The sequence below is a fragment of the Eucyclogobius newberryi genome, unplaced genomic scaffold, assembly GCF_026437365.1.
Source record: "Eucyclogobius newberryi isolate DKJ021-1_F unplaced genomic scaffold, fEucNew1.0.hap1 SCAF_17, whole genome shotgun sequence".
NCBI classification, from domain to species: domain Eukaryota; kingdom Metazoa; phylum Chordata; class Actinopteri; order Gobiiformes; family Gobiidae; genus Eucyclogobius; species Eucyclogobius newberryi.
In genome coordinates, this window is record NW_027315801.1 from 13,878,859 (window position 1) to 13,901,556 (window position 22,698).

The following is a 22,698-nucleotide window of genomic DNA, read 5'->3' on the forward strand; positions in this document are numbered from 1 at the left end:
ACCATGTTGCACATTGAGCAATCTTTGTTCTCCTTTTATTAAGTTGTTTTAGATCCATATTATAATTTAAAATGTCCAAAATATACTGGTAAATTCATGATCAACAGGTGTCATAGATTATAACTATATAGAAGATAAAAGCGTTATATGTTTTACGATCAGCTGAAATAGAAGGGGGAGAAAGAAGAAAAAAATATCATTAATCTAATATAAATACATAATATGCCTTCTTGTGGTTTGCCCAGTTGACATCATAAGGCGTAAGGTGTTGGGGATTTTTGTGCAGATTTTGCAGCTTTTGTGTTCAGTATTCAAAGGACTTTTATAGTAGTTGGGATAATAAAATAGTTAATGGTCCAATATGTCTGAACCAGATTATTCCAAGTTTGAGTTTCTGCCTTGTACTGTACTCATCATTGATTTAATTACAATCTTGGCCATTCTGCCTCGAGTTTGCATGTTCTCTCTGTGCCTGGATGTACTGAGTGCACTGATTATGTCTAGGCTAATTCTCAAGCAAAGTAATCCAGTCCAAAATGCTCCAGTTCACCCACTGCTCCTGACTGGGTGGCTTTTGTTGAAGTATCAGAAGTGGAAGAAGTATTACATTTTGTTACTGAAGTAAAAGTACAGATATAAGAGCAAAAATATGTAAAAAAAATCTTCCTAATTTTGCCTGTTTACATGTACAAGTACTCACACATTTGAGTATGGGAAGACACAAGAGACGTTTAATCCTTTTTGAGTGTAGAATAATCATCTGCAAGTGTTGCTCTTTTTGATTAGTCCTGACGATGTTGCGCATTTGACTGTTTGAAGAATGTGCCACGTTGTACCGAGTCTCCAGCAGTGCCTGAGATGGCCTCACTCTCTCCATCAGCTCCTCTGCCACCCGGAGTCCGGCTATAAATATCCTACACGGCTCAGCGGGGGACACGGTGACAGCGTTTGATAATGAAGCAGAACAATGAGGGCAGGAGGAGAGAGGGAGTGAGGAGAGATGGGAGAAAACGGCCAGGTGTGGAGTCACAGTTGTACACGGGAGGGAGAGTGACTGATGAGGAGACGGCGGGACCAGAGGGCGGGACCAGAGGGCGGGACCAGAGGGCGGGACCAGAGCGCGACACGGGGCAAGGTTAGGCGTTCACACACGTCTGATGAAGTGACATAGCGCCGCACCGTCCGCTGGGGGCGCCGAGCTGCCCTCCGGGGGGCTCTTGTATCAGGATATTTGAAGCTTTTTAACACCTCACCTTTCTTTTAAAAGTATTCTTACCTTTAAAAGCAGCAATGGGAGGTAGTAGTGTAGTGCCAATCCAGAAGGAGCAAAAACTGGCAGAAAGTTCAACAACTTAAAGGGGATTCTAGTTTTACTATTACGGCAAATAGAGGAGGCATTATTCAGTAGCAAAGGTGTGATTGTTGTCAGTTGATATAATAGTTTGTATAATCATATATTTACATTTTATCACAGTAGACTCAATGTCTAGTTCAAAGTCGTATTGTTTTTATATTTCATTCAAAAAAACGTTCCGGTTCCAGAGAATTGTTTTTCCCTCTGACGGCATCAAAGTCTATAACAGAAACTAAGGATGGGACAAAATCTCATGAGATAAATATGTCAAAAGTTTGTGCAAAGGGGGGGGAAATTATCTTGACATTTTTCTCCAATTTGCCTTGAATGGAAAAAAAAAAACTTTGAAGCATTGATTTTTGTAAAGCAAAGACAGCGAAAATATAAAACAATGTCAAAATCTTGTCTTGTTCTCGAGGACACAATTTCCTTTTCCATTGTGTCTCGTCTCATAGAAACGGTTTCTCATCCCATCAAAGATTTACTCCAAAGCTTTATTTATTAAATATTCTATATAAGATAAGATAAGATATTCCTTTATTGTCCCACATGGGGAAATTTCATTGGTGCAACGCAGGTAGATACAGAGGTAGATACAGAAGAACAGATCACTTATAGGAAGTCTGAAAAACACTTTCAGTAGAAGATCTCCTATAAATAAATAAAAACTCCCATAGACAAATGAATAAATAAATACATAAATACCATTGCATGTGATCACGACAGTAATTGCACATGAATATGTGTCACGACAGCACATAGATTGCACATAAATTTCACAGTAATTGCACATATGACGGAATTGCACATCAGTATTAGGTTAGGTCAGTATTGCGAGTGTTCAGTACTAACAGTTTTTGTTATAAAGTCTGACAGCAGCAGGAAGGAAAGACCTACATTGCCCCCATCCCACCACCACCACCATGCAGACATGCAGTTACAGGTAAGAGCTGTGTAAAGGTGAACCTATTTAAAGTAAGAATGTGTTGTTCACACAAACACACAGGGAACATATAGAAAGTCCAGGAATCAAGACAAAGACCGTCTTTCTGTCGGGCCGTGCTCACTTTTTAGTCAAAGAAACAATACTTGTTAAAATATGCCACTTTGAAAAGGAATTCAAAACTTCAAATTGTAAAGAAAACTTAACTAAATGGGACTTTTGTTTTAGACTTTGTGTGCCATAACTTTATTTTTCCGTTGACCTTCCTAAATTATTAATTAAATTTTTGCTTGGTTTGTTTCTTTGTGGTCTTGCCCTGTTTGTTGAAAAAATAAATGATTTAAAAAAGAAAAGAAGAAAAGGACTAGCAGTTTCTCAAGGACATAAAAGAACCATTGCGTTGAAAGAAATATTATGGGATGTAGCGCAGAGCTGAAAATGGTCGTAAACGTTCCCGGGTAGAAGTCGTGGATTGGTGGCCGCGGAGACGGGCACGCCTGTCACTCCCTCTGATCGATGGCCATCCGCTGGTTTTATCTGCGCTTTTATCACTGAACAAGAGGGGCTGAGGGCGGCTGAGGGCCTCACAGGTGAAGATCTGCAGAGGGGGCACTTATTTAGACAATAGTGGCCACTGCTGACAGGAGCGGAGATGACGGAGGAGAGATTTACAACTGCCTCCGATACAGCTCACTCTCTACGGATCCTCGGGTTTTGAGTCCAGCCTTTTCCTGTTTTGGAGTGATTCAGCAAGTGTATGACATCACCCAATTTTATGTGCAGGAGAAAAAAAAAGAGAGAAAAAATTCAAAAAGGGAGAGAAGAAAAAGGGTTAGACACTGATATGTTTGGTTTAGCTTTATTCAGCTCATGAAACAGCCGTTTGATGTTGGGCTCAAACTGCTAGTGATCTGAATGAGCCGTGAGTGTTATTAGCATGCAGCGTGTAGCCTCCATCGTCTCCCGCTCTCAAGGATTCTGGCATGCAATAGACACTTAACATATCCAGTCCTAAAATAGCCTCTGCCAACCTTAACCCTTGTTTTTCTATGTCGGTATGTGAACGTGTAAACTCCCGAATGAGATACATCTGTGGCTCTTTAAATACATTTTTGGGGAGCTTTTAACATCCAAAACGCATCAGGTTGTGTCCCTTTTGGGAGCTTAAAACATATGTCATAGCTTTTTCTTGTTATGTGCTGGTTCCCTCCTCATGTAGAGCTCCTCCTTGGTTTTTAAGTCCATGCACCTACGCTATGCTAGCATCGCTTGCTCTTACGGATGCTATTTTAGCCTTTTTTTAAACATCTTTTCTCCCACAGTCTCGGGTAAAAGACGCAGGAAATCAAGGTTATTTATTTACTTTACACATTGATAGTTATTTACATTATTCTATTGCCTTGAAATGTTCCTCAGTAGGGCCTTTAACTTCTGTATTTAACATTTTTTTACTACTACTTACTGTTGTTTTTTGTGCGAATGAATCATTTAAAATACATGCATTGTTACTACGCTTGCCTCTCCATAGATCTGGATTACTGAATTCCCGCCAATTATGCTAGATTGTTCAAAATGAAATGGTTCAAAATGTGTTGCCTCGCCTTAGCACGCCAGTCATTTTAGTTTAATAGAAAGAAAGTTTATTCATGTTACTTTTTGCACCTGCCTGAACGTTGGGCTCATTTTGAACTTAAATGTGCACATGAGAGTAAAAGAAATACATAGCATTAGCATATTACTTGTAGTACTTGGTCAGAACATCGCTCATTCGTCCCGATCTTTCAGACACGAGACTTGTCGGGGGCAAAACTGAGGAGAAACTGATGCTATATGTTCGACAATAATCCAAAAGCCAGAACAACACAATTTCCTTTTAATGTCAAGTCTTCCATCCCGTCCATGTTGCTTTGGGAGTCAATCCAGCTATTTGACCTCTGTAAGCCTAAACGTCACCCCGGGCTGTGCTTTAAGGCGTGGAACATCATAGGACCTGCCTGCTTCTTGGCACCTCTTGTTCCCGCGCGTCGAGCTGCTGGCGTCTGAGGCCGAGCGCGTGTCGATGGGAGTCGGGGAGAACAAAGGCGGGATGATATCAAACGGAAATGCGGGGCAGATTTTGGCTCCAAATCTGTTTCCTGCTCTGAATAACAAACAGGTTCTTTGTATCGACTGGCAGAACGGCAGAATGTAGACTGGAAGGGGAACAAGTTGTAGTAGTAGTTGGAGAAAGAGGTTGTGGTAGTTGTAGTTTGAGTATTATGAGCAGTAATAGTACAAGTTGTAGTAGCGGTGGTGGTACAGCGATGGTTAATGCCAGGCTTTTAGATAGAGACCCGTCTTCCCGTATTTTGGACGGATATTTTAAAATGTGGACGGGCATTTTATAATAATATTATCATTAAATCGGGCCGGGAAGCATTTGACAATAGTCCGCCATTACAGTTTACTGTTTACAAGTGAAAATTTGCATGCTGCGCACTGATTGGGCGACGTAATTTGTGTGCTTGGCTCTGATTGGCTGCCGAGCCGTGGTCCGGAGAATGCCAAAGCTACTCGTTTTTTCGCCTTGTCGGCCCCCGTACTCCCGGACAAAATTATTTGGACGGGTGTTTTCAAATCCTATCTAAAATGGTTAATGTTTTTATTGACTCTGCTGTAAAATGTCTTATACTTAACGTGGTGAAATTAAATTATATAGTTTTAAAATGGACAGAATATGAATTTAATTAAGTTTGATAGTGGATTTGATAGTAGGTTTCGGAATTATTTCTGAAGTTTGTAGAAGTAGTACTCGGTTATTTGGTTTGCAGTGATTAAGAGGCACATCATATAAAAACAGAAATAATGGATTATTCTATTTCGCAGAGTGAGCTTGTTTGAAAGGACAATAGCTGCTGGGGGTAGTAGTAGTAGTAGTAGTAGTAGTAGTAGTAGTAGTAGTAGTAGTAGTAGTAGTAGTAGCAGTAGTAGTAGTAGTAGTAGTAGTAGTAGTAGTAGTAGTAGCAGTAGTAGTAGTAGTAGTAGTAGTAGTAGTATGCATACAGTAGTGTAGGTAAATTGCAGTATTCCTTGTATTAATAATGATTCCATCTTGACTTGGATATGGTATAATCTCTCATTCATCCAGCCGTGTTCCATTGTAGAAAAGGTTTAACAAAGTCATCTGGACACTATTTTTGGGAAATGAGACGTTTCAACTGCCATCTTAAAGTCACTTTCAATCTGAAGGTACTGAGAATGTAGAAGGCACTGCTCTAAGGGAGACGTTATAGCCTTAAACTACTCTGACTTTAATATTCTCCTTCCCGGGGTCGAAACATCTCCTTTCCAAAACCGTGTCCAGATCATTTCCTCTCACACCTTTTCTTCCATCTTGAATTGGAGTTCGGTTGCTCTTCAATAGGAGTATATTGGGATGAATGAAAAGTTTAGAATGTATTTACTCAGTAATTCGCTAATTAGGTTGGACTAATTATCAAAGCTTTCATTTTTCAAGTCCATCCCAAAGGCACTGCCGGTCGCTCTTGTGGCCAATTAAAATAGTAGTACAAGTTGTAGTATACGCGGTGGTTTTGTGGTATTTCATTCACGAGGGCACGATCTGCACTGGTAGAAATGGCACCGCTTCAGTTTTTCACACGTTTGTCTTGTGTTGTGGTGCGACTCGGAGCTGTAGGAAGTGTGAGACTGTTGTGAAGTTAAACACAGATTTATTTACATCCTGAAGATAAAATGAGAGAAAAACCAAAACCGTCTTATATAGACTACTAGTGACAACCGAAGAACATACCTAATTACTGTTGTGTAGAAGTTAGGTCCCCACCTCTGGCCCAAGACTAAAACTGTACTTAATTGTTATACATGGTTTAGTTAAAGACAAATGACCCTGTTTTCAGTCCATATGGAGATTGTTTGACTGTTGATTTAACTTTTAACATTGCCCGTGCAATATTTGAATGATACATGTTTTTTTTTTTTCTGTCAGTAACTAAGTAATTTCAAACTCTAGTCAATCGTGCATATCAAATTAAAAGCAATTGGAGTCATGCCAACGTAGACATCTACATTTAATACATTATCACAAATTAATTGTGGCGGCCCGAGCAACTATAGCTGCTATTATGGTTTCTGTAGATACTGTAAATGCTACTACTAGAAATAGACTGATATGGTGAATATTTGTACTTTTAAGCATATCATTGAGGCAGATATTTGGTTTTGGCTGAGTAACCGCCTAAAGGAAACACATGGCGCTTTATTTTAAGACTTGAATGTGACGATTGCGACTATGAGTTTGTGACGATTCCGTTATGAGTTTGTACTAAAATGATGAATGCCTAAAATTAATTTCCAGATCTGTGTTTGTTTGTTTTTTTCCCATCGCTAATTATACTTGAATTATGCAGAGCAGTGGAAAGTAAAGACTGTAATTAAGTTGGTAGTCTTGGTTGAGGTTCACATATCGCTCGAAAAAAGAAACCTCAATTGTGCAGAATTATTATTATTACTTGATATTATTTCTTAATGATTACACAGGAAGTTTTTTAATTGTTTTTTTCTTTCCAATCTACTCTTTTTTTGAGCATATTTTAGTTTGTTTGTGTCGTTGGAGTGGGCAATAATCACAACAAGTAATATTTTTCTTCCCGATGACGATATTCAGCCAATATTATGTCAACAGAAATGTGTTTGGTGACAAGTAATGTGTTTGATCAAGTAAATATGAATAAATGTACAGCTGCTGCCTCTTGCTCCTCTTCTCCTTGTAGGTTTCTAAGTCACTCCTGCGCATCCTGGAATGCACGCCGCCGCCTCATCTCGCTGCAGCTGAGACGACGTTCAAAGACACATTTGTTGCGTCACGTTCAGATTCCCACCGCGTCTGTAGAAAACTCTGCTGTAGACTCCCATTGTGCGGATCTTTGTGTGGATTTGTGCCAGATCACATGTCTGACTCAGGGCTGCGCGAGCCAGTGGGCGTGACTGCCGGCGCTATTTATAGATCCACTGCAGATTTGGGATTCTGTAATGCCAAAAAGGGAATAGATGAGTTCAAACGATGCCAGGAGGGTGATATAATGTGAATGTTAAGAGAGGAAGAATGCTTCAAATTAGCTGAAGTTATAATGTACACTTTCAATAAGGGTATAAAGCGATATTTCTCTGTAATTTGACCTCTGCATTTGGCGCATCCTTCAATGTTCGACTTGGTTTGAGAAAAATATCTAGTAAGTAAGACGACTTCCTTTGAATTCTTGTCTCCTACAGTCGATTCTTGGTTGAATGTGGGATTAAATTGACTATAAAATAAATAAATAAAAGTATATCCATGTTTGCCATTTCACTCTGTGCCAGTATTCCTTTTGTCCGGTGTGAGCAGAGCAGCCGGAGGCAAAGGCTGGCGTGGCATTGGTCGGAGCAGTTTTGAAGTTGGTTTTAAGACTTCTTTTTCCCCTCCTTTTGCATGATATGAGAAGTCTTACATTCCTGCAACACCTCACTGGGTTTAATATTGCATCAAAAGCCGAGGATTTCAAACCGAATCCTTCACTCTTCACTCAAAAACATGCAGGCAAAGGCACTATATTAAATCGAATGCCGCACATTGATGCGCTGGATGGAGGATAAAAGTAATAATACAACTTCACAGTGTAACGTACCAAGTACCAGAGCTGAATGTATATAGATGTATGGACTCTGCTGGTTTATGGAGCTAATGTGCGAAGCTCAATGTATCACAATGATATCGATCAGACAACGAGACCATTTATTTATATTACTGGACTAGTCTTTTCTCATGTTCTATCCTATCGTTCAAAGCACTGTCTGTTTATGTGTGTTATCACCCCAAATTTATTGAGTCACTGATTCTTTTATGATTTTCTGTTCCAAATGGGGGAATTTGGAACATTTGTCAAACGGTCACGACGCCAAAGTGGTACCAATACCATGCACCCATACAGCTTTTTCAGTTGTGATACCGATACCGATACTTGGGCTGTGAGTATCTCTGCTGGTGTTGAAGTCATAAGGGCTAATTGAAGTATCGGATTGGTTTTTGAAGATAAGGAATCGATACCCGATCCATAAAAGTCCATAAAACCACTATACCCACGGCGAGCGAACCCCATGCATTGTCCAGTCCAGTTATAATTGGATAGCCATATGTTTCAGAATGATGATAAGTTAGGGCTGTTGCCATAGCAATTAACAATTTAAAACGGGAAGCCGAAGCCCGTGACTTGTCCAATACATCCTCTTTATTTTCCTACTTCTTTGACAATTCCCGTGCACTCGACAACTCTGTGGGCTGGGTCACATGGGGCTGCTCCTTCGCTCTTGTCGCCAATACAAATCCTCTCCACCCTTACACTCCCGCTCCCTCTCTCGACATGCAAACTGACCTGTAGGCAGCAGCGTGCCCCCCCCCCTCCTCTTTCAAGTCTTTGCATATTCCCATGTTTGCTTTAGTCATCTAGAAAGTGTACAACTGGAGGGCATAGGGCACAAAACTGCGACTCTGCTGTTTTCCTACGCACAGCCCAAAGTGGCGGTCGCTTCCTTTTGTTGCGGCTTTATCAACACGCTGCAGCGCGCGAGGGGAAAACTGGCAGAAACGACTCCAGTATCAAATGGGGGTCTATGGGGTCCGGACTTATTGACATTTTTATGAGCGGGATTTGGTTGCTTTTGTTAGCGGTATTGTGCTGTTACCACTGGCACGCCCGCCACAGAATCACTGACTGTATGATGGCGCTTTGCTTTGGTCAGCGGCCAGTCTGCAAAGCCCACAGTGATGCATTATTTATGGGGAAACAATCGAGATTTAACATCTGAGGGGGTTTTGAAGTGAAACCTGTGCCCGGCTTCAGTTCTGCACCAAAAGGTTTGTGGAAACAATAAACGCGGCCCAAACACAGACATTACAAGGCGAGTGTTTAGCATCGGCAGATTAAAGCAGGGGAAAGAGGCAGATGTTGACTTTGTAAAGGAGCACGGGGCATCATCAATAGGTTATGTTTCTATGTGATATGCTAAACAGCTAAAATCGCCTCAGCGTCAGAGGAGCTGAGGCTATAAAAGGTGACTTACCTTTACACTTGTGCCGTATTATCAGTGTAATTGTAAAGTGACGATGTAATGAATTATTCTCTACTGTACTGTAATAACTAGACAAAAAAATGGTGACAGTTTTGAGACATCCAGGTACTGTATGTCAAACTAGAATTAATCCAACATTTTGCTACCAACCAGGCTAATGCTATAGCAATGTTACAGCTTGACGCTTTATGAGTGGTTCATTCATAATCACGACTAAACAACGTGTTAAATGTCGTGTTGTGTATAGTTCAAAGACCTATCACGCCCTGTTGTCTGTGTTTACTCGTAATGCACTGTGGTTCACCCTCTACTGACCGCTGAAGGGCTCCATCTAAAGGTTAAAGACGTTTTTGAAAACCTGCAGCCCAAATCCAGCTGTATCGAGTGTTATTCTTGTTTGGTGTCATCTTCTAACTTATAACTTTTATTACACTCTATCTTCAGCTGATGATAGTGGTATTGAGCCTTTAAAACGGTTGATTGATTGTCTCTCTCATATTTTTGACTACTTTAATACTATTGAAATCAATCCCTGCCCAAAACCACAAAAGCTGGACATCACCAGTGGAGTGTTTAATCTCCTCGTAATTGAAGAGGAGGACAGACAGGTGTTGACTTTGTGCTGGAGCTGTGGGCCCTGTGCGGGGCTTTATAGCTGTACGTAACTGGCACTCGGAATAATAACAGTGAATCCAGTGAAATTTGAGCTGTCTAATTGCCAGCTCTTTAAAGACTGAGCGTGACATCCTTTTTGGGCATGACCGACCAAGGGGCTCCGAGCCGCCTTGTAAAACCGCCCCGAACCCTCTTAGCTCTGCCCGACCATGCCTAGCCATCACTTTAGCACAGCGTTGACTGCTTGTATGGGACAGTTACATTACAGCACACCAGATTATCACCAAAGAAAAGGAATCCCAGCTTTTCCATCTTTCCAATCTTGGCAATTTCTTCCAAGGTGCTCATCTGTGAAATTTGAAATCCATGCATGAATTCTTCTTTTTTTCTTTCCCCCCCACTCGCTCGCCACCATTCACGTCCTCCCTCTCTCGCCTGTTCCCCGCACCTTTGTTTGGCCGCTGTAGTTACATCGGGATAGGAAATGGGTTGAGCGGTTATCGCGTCTCCAGGAAATGGGATTCGTTCACACTTGGTCCATGCTTAGATTAGCTGACGTGCCAGCGCCTCATCGTTCTGCAGGGTTCTGGGGCGCTGCTGATTTGCTGGTGTTAATGGCTATGCACATGTGACTGCTCGATTCCAATGTGGTAAGAATATGCAAAGGACATATTTCTGAACGTTTAATCATGTTGGTGAAGTGTTGCCTCATTCATGTTAGTTTGGTCAGTAAGTCCTCTCCTTCTGAGCCTCAGAAAACACTTGATTCTGAATTCCCCAGATTTTTGCTTATTTTTGGACTCCTTTTGAGCATTTATGCCGTCAAATCACGTCCATTACGCATGCATGCTTACATTAACTTAGCAGGGCATGGTAGCTTTTGTTTATTTCACCATGACGATACCCTCCACTGCTAGTAGAAGCAATCAAAAACGATGTCCAAATGTACAGCTGGGATTTCCAAACCATGAAAGCTGAATGCCTGTTAAAATACTCCATTTACTCATTGTTTTTTGCCGTGTTTTTTGTTAATTTTCTTAAGACATTGGCACTAATTCATCCATATTCTCTCTCGACCCCCTCTTGCCCTTTTTGCTGTCGCTCTGGAGACTAAAAGGAAGACCACTGCTTCCCACCTCCAGTACAAGCGCCCCTTTTGTCCCCCCTCTGACCCCGGGCCGTCCTGTTAGCTCGCCGCCGCCCCCGCCGAACATGACCAGGGCTTTGAACTCTGACCCCAGCCTCTGTCACTCTCTCTAAAGATGTGTTTCGGTGACACTCGGACAAAGCGTCCCAATAACGAGTCCTTCTCCGCCGCAGCAGTGCCGTGCTCGGCCTCGCACGCTGGAATGTGGTAGATTAAAACTGTCTGACACAATTTAGGGCTCCGCGAAGGTTTCCCACAATCTAATTTTCAATGTTAGAACAAATACTTCCTGTTTTCTGTGTCTTTAAAGTTTGTCTTTGAATTTGGATTTTAAACAGACGGTACATGCTAGTTGATTGTGCCAGCTTCAACTTTAGAGAGTGAGATGGTTGTTTTTGGAAGGGCATCTGACCCAAACTATATCCAATTGATATGAGTGGTGTAAGAAATATACATATAATCGATCATGTCATATTTTCGAAAATGGGAAGTGATCATGATACTCTTTTGTTTCCAAGATAGATTGTGTCACGCTGGGCAACATTTTCAAATGACTGCATATAATCTGTAACGCTTTCCAAAAGGAAGGACGTTTCCCCCTGTGTTAAAGCTTAAATTAAGGTCAAACGTTGCCCGTGGCGTCGTCACAGCCGTATATCCACGCTGTTGTTTGTATTATGCAGATCGGGTTTTTCGAGGGGTTTGATGTAATTGTTGACAGCTCAAACATGGCACATATGGACCACACAGCTGCAGAAGGTCCCACCCTCCACTCAGCCAATCAGTGCGCAGGAAACAGGTCTGCTCTACGGAGCGTGTGTGTTCGGCTCGGTGCACAACAACAACAACAACAACAACAGGACACAGACTTAGTATTGTGTCTAAGAAGGTGGGTTTGGATTGTACAGTGCTGCGATTTCCCACTCATGGATGAGTCAAATGCAGAGGATTTAATTAATTATTTCGTCATATTCATCTCATTATTTCAGGTTATATTCTGTGTTTTGTTTTTTTGGTTATTACCATTATTAAGTTCTGTCATAATATCCACACATTTAGACAATCGCAAGAAGCTTTTGGAGTCAGTTATCTTAGTTTCTTTTATGAATTATTTCAGGTTGAGAGTGCAGAATATTAAAATACTACTTTACCAGGTACAGAATATAATTAAATATAGTTGAATATAAGGCATTTTTTGCTCATATGAAAACTGATGTTGGTTTTTTTAGTTTTTGTTTTTTTAACGAAAAAAATGTCAAAATTCAACTGGAAAGCGATTACACATAAATAGAAAGATCAGAAAAATAAATCTGATGAACTGAAATTGACCACTACAAAACTGACAATGTCTGTTTTTTATCCAACCACAACATAATCTAGAGAACAGAAAGAATAAAAGGGATTATTTTTCTTAGCATTGCAGATCCATTTCCCTGAGAATAAAGCTTTGTGATCTAAATGAGCATTCAAAAAGAAAAATACAACAACATTCAAAATATATTTCAATCAGACCATTCATTTAACAAAAAAAATAAGCAATTTTTAATGACTAATTCATAATTTGAACAAAATATAAAATTATGATTTACTTGGATTGCAGTAAAAACCTGGGGGGGAAATGAAACCATACATAATTTCATTTAAATATACTTTACTTTTACTTTTACAATACAAAATGGAGTAAAAACAATGCAATAAAGTATAAAATAGAAACATTTGACCAGTAGCCACATTTAGACTAGTTTTAGTTGAATGTTGCTGGACTTTGTTTGTGATGTTTGCAGAGGCAGCTGGACAATGACGCTGCAGGAGGTTTACGCTCAGAAAATCAATGTCTGATCCCTGCGTTAGCCAGGTGCGAGTTGTTACCACGGCGATGGTAGCGAGTGTTTTGCCAGACAGCGCCGTTTGATATTGACACCTGGACAAATGAGGATAAATTCACCTGTCAATAAGCACATCCAATGTTATTGATGAGGCCATTTAGCGTTTCATTCAGGAGACAGGACTCGGAGCCCGTCTGACACTTTGCTATTTTCACTTGTACCAGTGCTATTTTAGGAATACAAATGTGCCCGACACAGCCTCAGGGGGTTGGTTGCTAGTTTTCTGTTCTAAGCCTAAAAAAATGAAATGCACAGTGTCATATGTGTTGAAAAATATATTATATCGCAATTTAAGTTTTGGAAATTTGCAGAATCTGAATATAAAGGGCGTGTTCTGATAAAAAGGCTGCTAAAAAACAGATTTTTTTCAATGTTTGCACCATACTTGAGCCCAAACCCAGACATGAATGGGTACGTTTCAGCACATTTCTGATCAATTGCCATGATATTGCCTATGAGAGTCCACTGCCCAGCCCTAAATAGGTGTCAAACTTACAGTACAAAAGCATATAGTGAAAATCAAAAGAATTCCGGCTGCAAACCAACTCCTTCCTTTTCCCACCTCATCCATGAGAGTGTGAAGGACATGCACTTAAACCGTGTGAGTGTCATGTGTGTGTCATGAGGCGCTGCAGCTGTGGGTTCTGCATTTTGTCTTTTCAACTCGTAACTTCAAAGTAAATAACTCGATTATGTCTCCACTCTGCTGCTGCTGCTGGTGGTGAGCGAGTCATATGATCAGTGGTGCTGTTCATGTTGGCACACAAGGTTCATGCCTGCGGTCGTCAGGGTCGGGGGTCATGGAAGAATCAGGGATTCATTTGATTATAAACGTTGTACTTTTTAAGTTTTTACTGCTTGGCCCATATTAACAGCAGCACTTTCAGTTCAGTCAGTCCATCTTACGTCTTACTTTCAGTTTGAATGCAGCGCGAGGGGCGGGATCCAGAGCATGAACGAGTTTTGTTTGTACCACGTGTTGCTCAAATGTGAAAGAAAATCTCTTCTCAAATCTCCTCGTAACATTCAGAATAAAATCTATAACGTCATTTACCACATCGTTTACGCTTCGCTGGTTGATTCTGCAGAAACCCGTGCTGTTTCTCAGTCCTCTGCATTCTCTTTTGCTTTCTTTTCGCCTCGTTAGCCGTTTCTTTCGACACTAATAAACTATGCATTACTCCAAATGCCTGTCAATCCCGGTTCCAGAGCGTAATGTCTTTGTAAAATATAGTAAAAGCTCAGGGCCTTGCAACTCCAAAGCGTTTGTTTGCTATTAAAGAGTTTCAGCTTCCTGTTTATAGGTGGTTCTTTGAGGACTTTTGCCAATCCAAAATATAAAGTTGCTTACTGACACCTTGCAATTGTTACTTTACAATAACTTTACTGGATAATCCTTAATACGCAATGATTGTTAAACCAAAAGCGTCACCGTAGAAATGACTAAAAGCTCTCCCTTTTCCCCCGCGGAGGGTTCGTCCGCAGATATGTGGTACGCGTCGACACATTGACTCCATGCGGGCTCCGTGTGACCGTTTACAGCCGTCTCTACGCACCGGGGGGGTCAGAGGTCGCACCGGGGTCACGGGTTTACACAGTGTGTTCATCAAACCTCCAGGGTCATCCTGCAGGTCAATGAGGCCCATCTTTAAATCATGTTTTTATAGCACCCATCTGCTCGATCTCGGACGCTCACAAACCTCTGTAATGGTGACGGATCTGAGAATGATCCGGACTCTGTTGTCAGTGCAGCAGACGCAGTGGCACAGCGGTTAGTTAGTACCAATAATAGTGCATAAGACTCAAGATGGATCATGTTTTGTCCCTCAGTGTGGGTTTAGACTGGTGGTGTCCTCACCATTGTTCGGATTTGCGTCCTTTCCATTGTTGGTATATTTTAATGGTATATTCATGTTTTTTTTTTTTCTGTATAAGTGTAAAGGAAGCTAGACGGGGGTTGGGTTCAGTCACTTTTCTTCTCCTTTTCAAGCTTAAATAAGACAAAACGGAATTCTTTGTTAAAGGCATTGAGTGATTTGGATACAAGCATATTTACTATATTTACTTTCTTGCTGTGTTCATTGACTTACTTAAACTAAATCAATTAATGCGTGAAGTGAAATAAATTCATATTTAATATTTGGAACTGAAAAAAAAAGAATAAGAAGTTCAAAGTACAACAACAACTAACTATGACCTTCAAACAATCATAGTCATTAAAATACAAAGACGACAGTAAAAGAGTTACTTTGCAAAAACTGATGGATTGTACTTTTTTTCAATTAAATTTTTTATTTTTTTGAATGAAGGCTTCTAGATACAGAATAAATACTAACATAGTTAATGAAATTGTTCATTCTAATTTATAGTTTTAATCAGATTTTTTTATAACTCCGTATAGTCCAGTTAACAATAAGTATGATTAATTTAATAGTGGACCAGATGATCCAACCTTAACCCCATTAAATGTTGCAGTATAAATGCACATTATGCAAATTCCCAAACAGCATTTGGGATCACGATCCGGATCAGGAGAAAGGACATAATGGACACTGCTCATGACACTGTGGCACTGCAGGATGGGTCAAACACATAGAACAAATTACCCTATACTGTTACAATGAAATCTCCCTCAAATTAAATAGTTAGTACAGATCTTGCTGTCACCCTGGGCCCCCTCCCTTCACTTTGGCCCACCTCACAAAAGCCTCTAATTTGCATGAGCCCCTGAACAGCCATTGTTAATTGACTTAAGCCAGGATTACTGCTAATCACGCTCTGTGCCCTGGAACCATCGGCCAATCCTAACCTCATTATTTGATAGCAGCACCCGTCCTGTCAGCTCCCATCAAGGCCTTAATTAATAGAAATGTGCGCCCCGGTTCGAGCCCCCTCGTACCTCTCATTTGCCCCGTTCTCAGCTGCGTCCCGTTTCTGGTGTGATTAGCGGCGGTCACTGCGCGCGGCGGCCCACTCTCACTGTCTGCATCTGTCAGAGTGGACGACGGCTCCTTTAGGCGTCTCCCCCGCGCTGGGCTCGGAGTGGGAAGAGGAGCCAACAAAGTGCTCAGGTTTGCTTACAATTGTTACTTTCAGATATAATTACTTGGTAGAAGGCAAACGTAGTTGGCTAATTATCCAGTCAAAACACTACAATTTAGCAAATGTTGGGGCGTAACGTCTGAATTATGTGTCTGTGTTAAAGCTGCATTATCCCATTTCCAAAGCCGCAAAAGTAGGAAATATGTAATCAATCTAACTTATGCCTAGCTCCCTGCAAACCCCTTGGAACATTGTTGATATTCACATTCATTTTTGGCCACATGGACGGCTTTAGAACGAAGGAAGTGAAGCAGGGACGCACCGCCAAAGTCCAGTCAATCAGAGCGCTGCAATGGCTCTAACGTTCAACTCAATCAATTCAGTTTATGTTTGTAACGCCCAAAATCACAACAGCAGCTTCCTCAGGGGCCGACAATGAAAAACAGATTAAACAATGTTCATAGGGACTTGGCAATGTCCCAGCATCACTTTAGTGTCCTTAGACAAATGCCCCAAGCTCCCCTGTCCTCAGACCCTCCTTCTCGGCCAGGGAAAACTACCAAACCTCTTTGGGAAAAAGGAGAAACCTGGAGGAGAACCAGTTCTTCAGGAGGAGAACCAGTTCTTCAGGAGGAGAACCAGTTCTTCAGGAGCAGAACCAGTTATTCAGGAAGAGAACCAGTTCATCAGGAGGAGAACCAGTTCTTCAGGAGGAGAACCAGTTCTTCCAGGCAGATGAAGAACCGTTCATATGGAGTAGAGACCATCCACAGGTCATTGTTGTGCCACTCCTGACGGGGGGAAGTGGGAGAGGAAGAATAACCTTGTGTATGTTTTAATGCACATCCTGGTTTATCCACATAACAACAACAACAACAACAACAACAAGAACGCCGTGGAAACTAGTGTCTGCCACAACTTATGAATATGTAATTTTTAAATACGTTATCAGAAGCCTTCAGCCAGCATATGTCAACATTTATTTGGTGACATATGCTCACTGACGGCTTCTAGACAGAGAATATTTACACATTAGAGGAATTATTTGTGTTCTTTTTTGACATATTGAGTTGAAAAAAAAACAAAAAAAGACCTGTTTTTGTCTGTGTTTTAGAGTCAACATTTACAATACAAATCTGATTATTTTCAATAGACATCATAGCCACAACACTAAATAATGCAGTCAAACCTTCTTACTGTATATTGTCTACATCATGCTTTGGAAAGTAGAAGAGCAAAGTACAAATACTGTAAAAAGAAGAAGAAGTATGGTGTTGAGGAAATGCATTGGAGTAAGTGTAAGTGAGTGGCTCCGCAGATGACCGGAGCCACATGTCAGAGTGTCGCTGTGTGGAATGTTCTGGAGTGCGTCTGCTGCAGTTTCTCGCCCACTGTCTGTGCCCAGTCTCTTTTGTGAGATAACTCTTTGACATCTCTCTGCAGCCTCCACCGTTCACCATTAACCAGCTGTCGACTGCTCTCACCGCTGGTTCCACGTGTTGATAGTGGGGAATACACCACATCTGGTTATAGCGTACGATATTTCTATTCCACAGGTATTGGTACAGACATTTTTATTTTATTTTTTTCACATAAAATTGACCAAATTGCAACTTCACTCATGGTCTTGATCCAAACCAGAACTAGTATAAGACCACTTGATAATAATAAATGAAGTACTAGAGGTGCCATGGCAAATGATTACTGTATAATCATTCTAATACATTATACTTACCTCTGCAGCACAATGCACAATTAATATCCTTTGTTCGCACAATTCCATGGCTTTTTATGGATGATTATGATTATTATCAGCGCTACTAAAATTGTGTATCAATTCATCATTCAGTTAATGCATTTTTCATGTCCTTTGACACCAAATAAAATACATTACCGATCGCTTTGTTGCCATGGCACCAATTTACACCCCTCATTCTCCCTGTTGCATTGACATTACGTATCACATAGTCCGCTATAGGAGTCCAGCGTGTGCTTTGTCAGTTCGATCTGTCGTGCCACTATCATCATCCCTGTAATTAAGAAGTGTGTCTACTGCCCCCGATCCGCTCCCTCCTTCCCTGTCTTCCACTGTCCCTGTCCGGATGTATAATAGATCTGCGATTGTATCCTGCCGCCGCCGCGCTCCTCTGCTCCTAATTGTGACTTTAATTGCAATAATTATGTACAAGGCCAATTAGAGAGTGGGGAACGTGTCAGGGAACGGCAGGGCTTTACGGCGAGGGTGAAGAGAAGCTGACAGACGGACCACTGACACACAAATGGAGTCACTTGTAGTTGTACTTTTATATACATTTTGATTTTCAGCTTTTTGTGCCGGTGAAATCTTAGTGTACGTGTCTTTTTTACATTTGCTCAAAAGACAGGGGACTGCACAAGACAACGGGACGGCACTGCTCTGTTCGGTTTGTGGTTAAACTGTGGTTTGCGGTCAATCATTTGGAGAAAGAGATCAAAATCGGCCCAGAAATATCATCAGAGCGTATTGTTTTGTCTGAATAAAAGAGTGAATGGCTCAGATTTTGTATCACTCTGAAAACAGTTGAAGAAAAACGTGTCAGTAATGGTCAGCGTCATTTGGACACGTTTTATTTTGAATTGCGATTGTTTTTTGTCTACTGTGGACCACTCCTGGATGAATGAAATTAATGAATGATCACACGACCTCTGAAACCAATGGATACGCCTTGGTCTTGGTGTCTTGCTCAAAGGTTCAACAGCAGTAACTTCCAGAAAATCCAGAAAAAAATAAAAATACATAGTACAAAATAAATTGCTGCTTTTCTAGCTCACCCAAATTAACTTATTTTCTTAACCTGATTTCGTCCAATCCACATATTTAGTATTTTTTCCATTCTTGTCTTGTAAATATAACTACTTAAGCTTTGGTTGCACAAGGTGGTCTTCTAAAGCTCCCTGTGGACACATCTTTCCTGTTTACTTGAAGCTTGTTTCTGGGCTGGAGTGAGCCTGTCAGACCGCCTTATTAATGTATTTGTGATGTGTGTTTGGAGCCCGACTGGTCTATTTGTTCTAGTTTGTTCCAGCAGCAGGAGGCCCATTTGAGCCCTTGTGTTTTTTACCGGGAGGTGCTGCTGCTGCTGCCAGGGCTGCAGTTAGCTCCCGTAGCCCCATGTGTGGAGGGTCCAGCTGGGGTAGGATGGTCCTGTCCTCAGCCCTTTCTCCTTAGAACCAAAGAAGCAACAAAACACCCACTGACGCCTCCTTTATCTGTGTTTGGGCTCTTTTCAAGCGTCGAGAGGGAGGATCTAGGGGACAATGCGGGGCTGGTGTTTGGAAAAGCCGTTTGGCTTGTGGCCTGGTGACGGATGTTGTTGAGTTGGATCAATAGAAGTGTTGTAAATGTGTTGCTGTTCATAATTGTTAGGTAAGATTAGTATTCTCCACGCCACTTTTTGGTGAAATCATGAAGTTCTAATGTTCCTCCTATAGATTAATAGCAAAAGAATGTATAACTTATCCACTACTGCTCTCTCATCTAACGAAACCTTAAAGCAAGAAGGTCCTGCGTTCAAATCCCAAACATTTGTAGTGTCTATTTGTGTGATTAATTACCAAATGATATCGATATATTGATTCTCCTGCAAAATATCATAACTATTTTGCCCTTTTTAAATACATTTTTAATACACTTTTGAATCACAGGATTAAAATATTGCGTATCAAATATTAGTATCATGTTATATTGTATTATTTGATATTATGGGTGTTTCCAGTCAGTGAGCGTCAGTGAGTTTTAGATTTAGCATCTCTTTTTCAAGTACAGAATCCGAGCATTTAAAGTACTCATTTAGAGTACCAACTGAAATGTAAATATTTGTGAAGAGGCAAATTTACATTTCACGTTGTAGGGGCTGAAATCTGTACCTGTCACTTCATAGGCACATGTCTCCTTATGGGAACAAACCTACAACCTCTTTGAGATCAATATTGGATCAATGACATGGCTTGAACTAGACATGGGTTCAATTAGGTTACGTTTAAGGTTTTTAGTTAACGTTAGGCAAGCTGTAATTATGGTTAGGATTAGGATCAGTCTCCAGGAAATGAATGTAAGCCAATGCACGTCCCCAGAAAGTGTTTCCTTCGTGCTGTAGTTCCATTTTACTTGAAATGCGATTTCATTTATTGACAAATCAGACACACAACAGAGGAACACTTTAATCGTGAGACCAATTTTGGTGACCACAAGTCTTCATATTGTAAGTGCCACTTCTTCACGTTCACATGTACAGACCGTTGACAGTACCAGGCCATTGTCCAAAACACACAACCAAAACCACAGACGGCGCATTTGTACACAGACAAATATTTGGGCTGAAGTTGGAGATGAATGAGCATGAATGGATAACATATCTTTAATGCAATATTTGTGAAAAATATTAGAAAGGCACAGGGCTAGATAAGGCATTTGATTTACGCGGGGCACCAAGCGAGGCCCGCTGAAATATTGCCCTCCTGGCTGACTTGTAAATCGGATATTTGCAGCCCGAAGCATCAGGGGGCGATAGATAGACCCACAGAATGATGGATACGACTGGAGTGAAGGATTTACCCAGCCAAAACTGGCGCACAACATCTCCAGAATCTGCCTTACAATTCATATGAAAAAATATACTATACCTCGGAGACAACGCTTTCTATTTATTCCCCAAAGCGAGCGAGGATTCCGTTAATTTGTCTGCACGCGAGCAGCTGTCTGCGCACGGTGCTCGGCTGAAGAGGTGGAGAGCCGAGAAGCGCGAGACACAAAGCAGTTTTGGCTCATTATGTTGATTTCTGCCGCTCCTGCCAAACAAAGACGCCCGTGCACTTTCTGCACCGTCCTTTCTCCTCCTCAACCCCACCGAGCCAAATCAAATGGGTTGCTTCTTCTCGCACTGCTATGAGAAAGTGTTTGCCCACCGCCTTTGTCACGAAATCAAATTGGATTAATGATATTACAGCGACTGAGCAGGGCTTTCAGCTTCAGTGAGATTCTTTGGTGGTTAACCCTTCGCAGCCCTGACAAAAGCGTTATCTGACGGATGCTTTTCACTTTCTGACCTGAAGCTGGTGAAACCGTCGTTCTTTTGAATGTTTGCTTTTCCATCGAGAAAACATGCATATATTCATGGCAGTTATATATGCAGTTGACTGGAATGAAATCATATATTTTTGCACACTTAGAAAGAGGCCGTTCCTAGAGTTAAGACAAAGGGAGACAAAATGGCAAGGCAAGTTTATCTGTAGAGCACAATTCAAAGTACTTATTTTCTATTAATTCAATGGTTTAAAATACACATCCACTCAGTAATTTATTTCAATCAACTATTTGAAATCCAGCTTCTTATTTGTAGCTGACATATTGAAAACTTTCACATTTTGTTGTATGTTTTTGGGACATTTTGATTTGAAGAAGAAACATTATGTGTTATTTGTATTGTTATTGGCCTTTAAATTTTCTCTTTTACTTTGGCGTCTGGTGTTTTACAAAACCAAAATGACTTCATGTCACGCTTGTTTTATTAGTGATTCTGATTTGAGACAGAAATGCTCAGAACATAATTTATCAAACAATGAATGAAGCTAAATGCAACTTCAAGTAAGTCTTTGATGAGGGAACAACGTTATTACGTGATTTAAAAGCTCAAAAAAGTCAGTTTTGTAAAGTACATGTCCTTTAATAATGTCACTGTTTTTGTTATAAAGTCTTTGTCATGGGTTCTATCTTCTGTAAGGTCAAGATTATATGAAAATACAGCTATGATTAAGTTTAGAGTTAAATATGATCGCAGCCCTATAGTTATCAGAACATAAAACACAAAGTCTAGTGCAAATTTTCTGGTTATTTTTTTGCAGAAAGTATTCACATAAACATCAATATACAATGTCAGCCTCAAGAACAAAACAGGCCGGCCTAAACTCATCTGTTGTTCATGAAAAAGCTATCACCAACGGCCCAGCACCGTGTAACGCAGCCACAGTGAGCTACATACTGCATATATGCACCAATATCCCTGCAATAATGCGCCACGTGTAAATTCAAAGGCATTTAATTTAGCCTGGAATGACCACCTGAGTCTGTTTACCCAGGCCCGCCTTCCTGATCCAAGCCATTCTCCTCTCACAAACTCATTAACCTCCACAGTCTCACACGCTCTAGACCTGTGGGCGCTAACCAAAACTCCAATTTGTATGTCAGCCACACTGCAAAAAATGGTCATCGAAATGATTAAAAATGTCCCAATTTCAGAACCGTTAGATTTTATGAATTATTGGAGCTAATATTTGACTCCATGGATTTCAGAATAATGGAAAAAAATTGCCATAACATTCAAGAATTCAACACAAAATCCTAATTTTGGAATATGAGCACAAAAATCCATCAATATGAACAGCATTTTCTTTCTAACCCAGACCTTACCTTAATCATAACCCTAATACTTAACTGCATTGTGAAATAATATTAAAAAATGTGTTTCGCATAACTGTGCTGGAGTTTTTTACTCAATTATCCTCATTTTTCACCGTTCTGAACCCCTGAATAAACAATAATGTGAAACCAACTCTTGAGAATTTCTTGTCCATA

General features: G+C 40.8%; 1 protein-coding gene across 1 annotated transcript in view; it reads left to right on the top strand.

Moving 5' to 3' along the window:
* The window catches only part of plxna2 (plexin A2), a 312,486-nt gene that overhangs the window by 126,831 nt on the left and 162,957 nt on the right, over window positions 1–22,698 (top strand). The window lies entirely within an intron of this gene.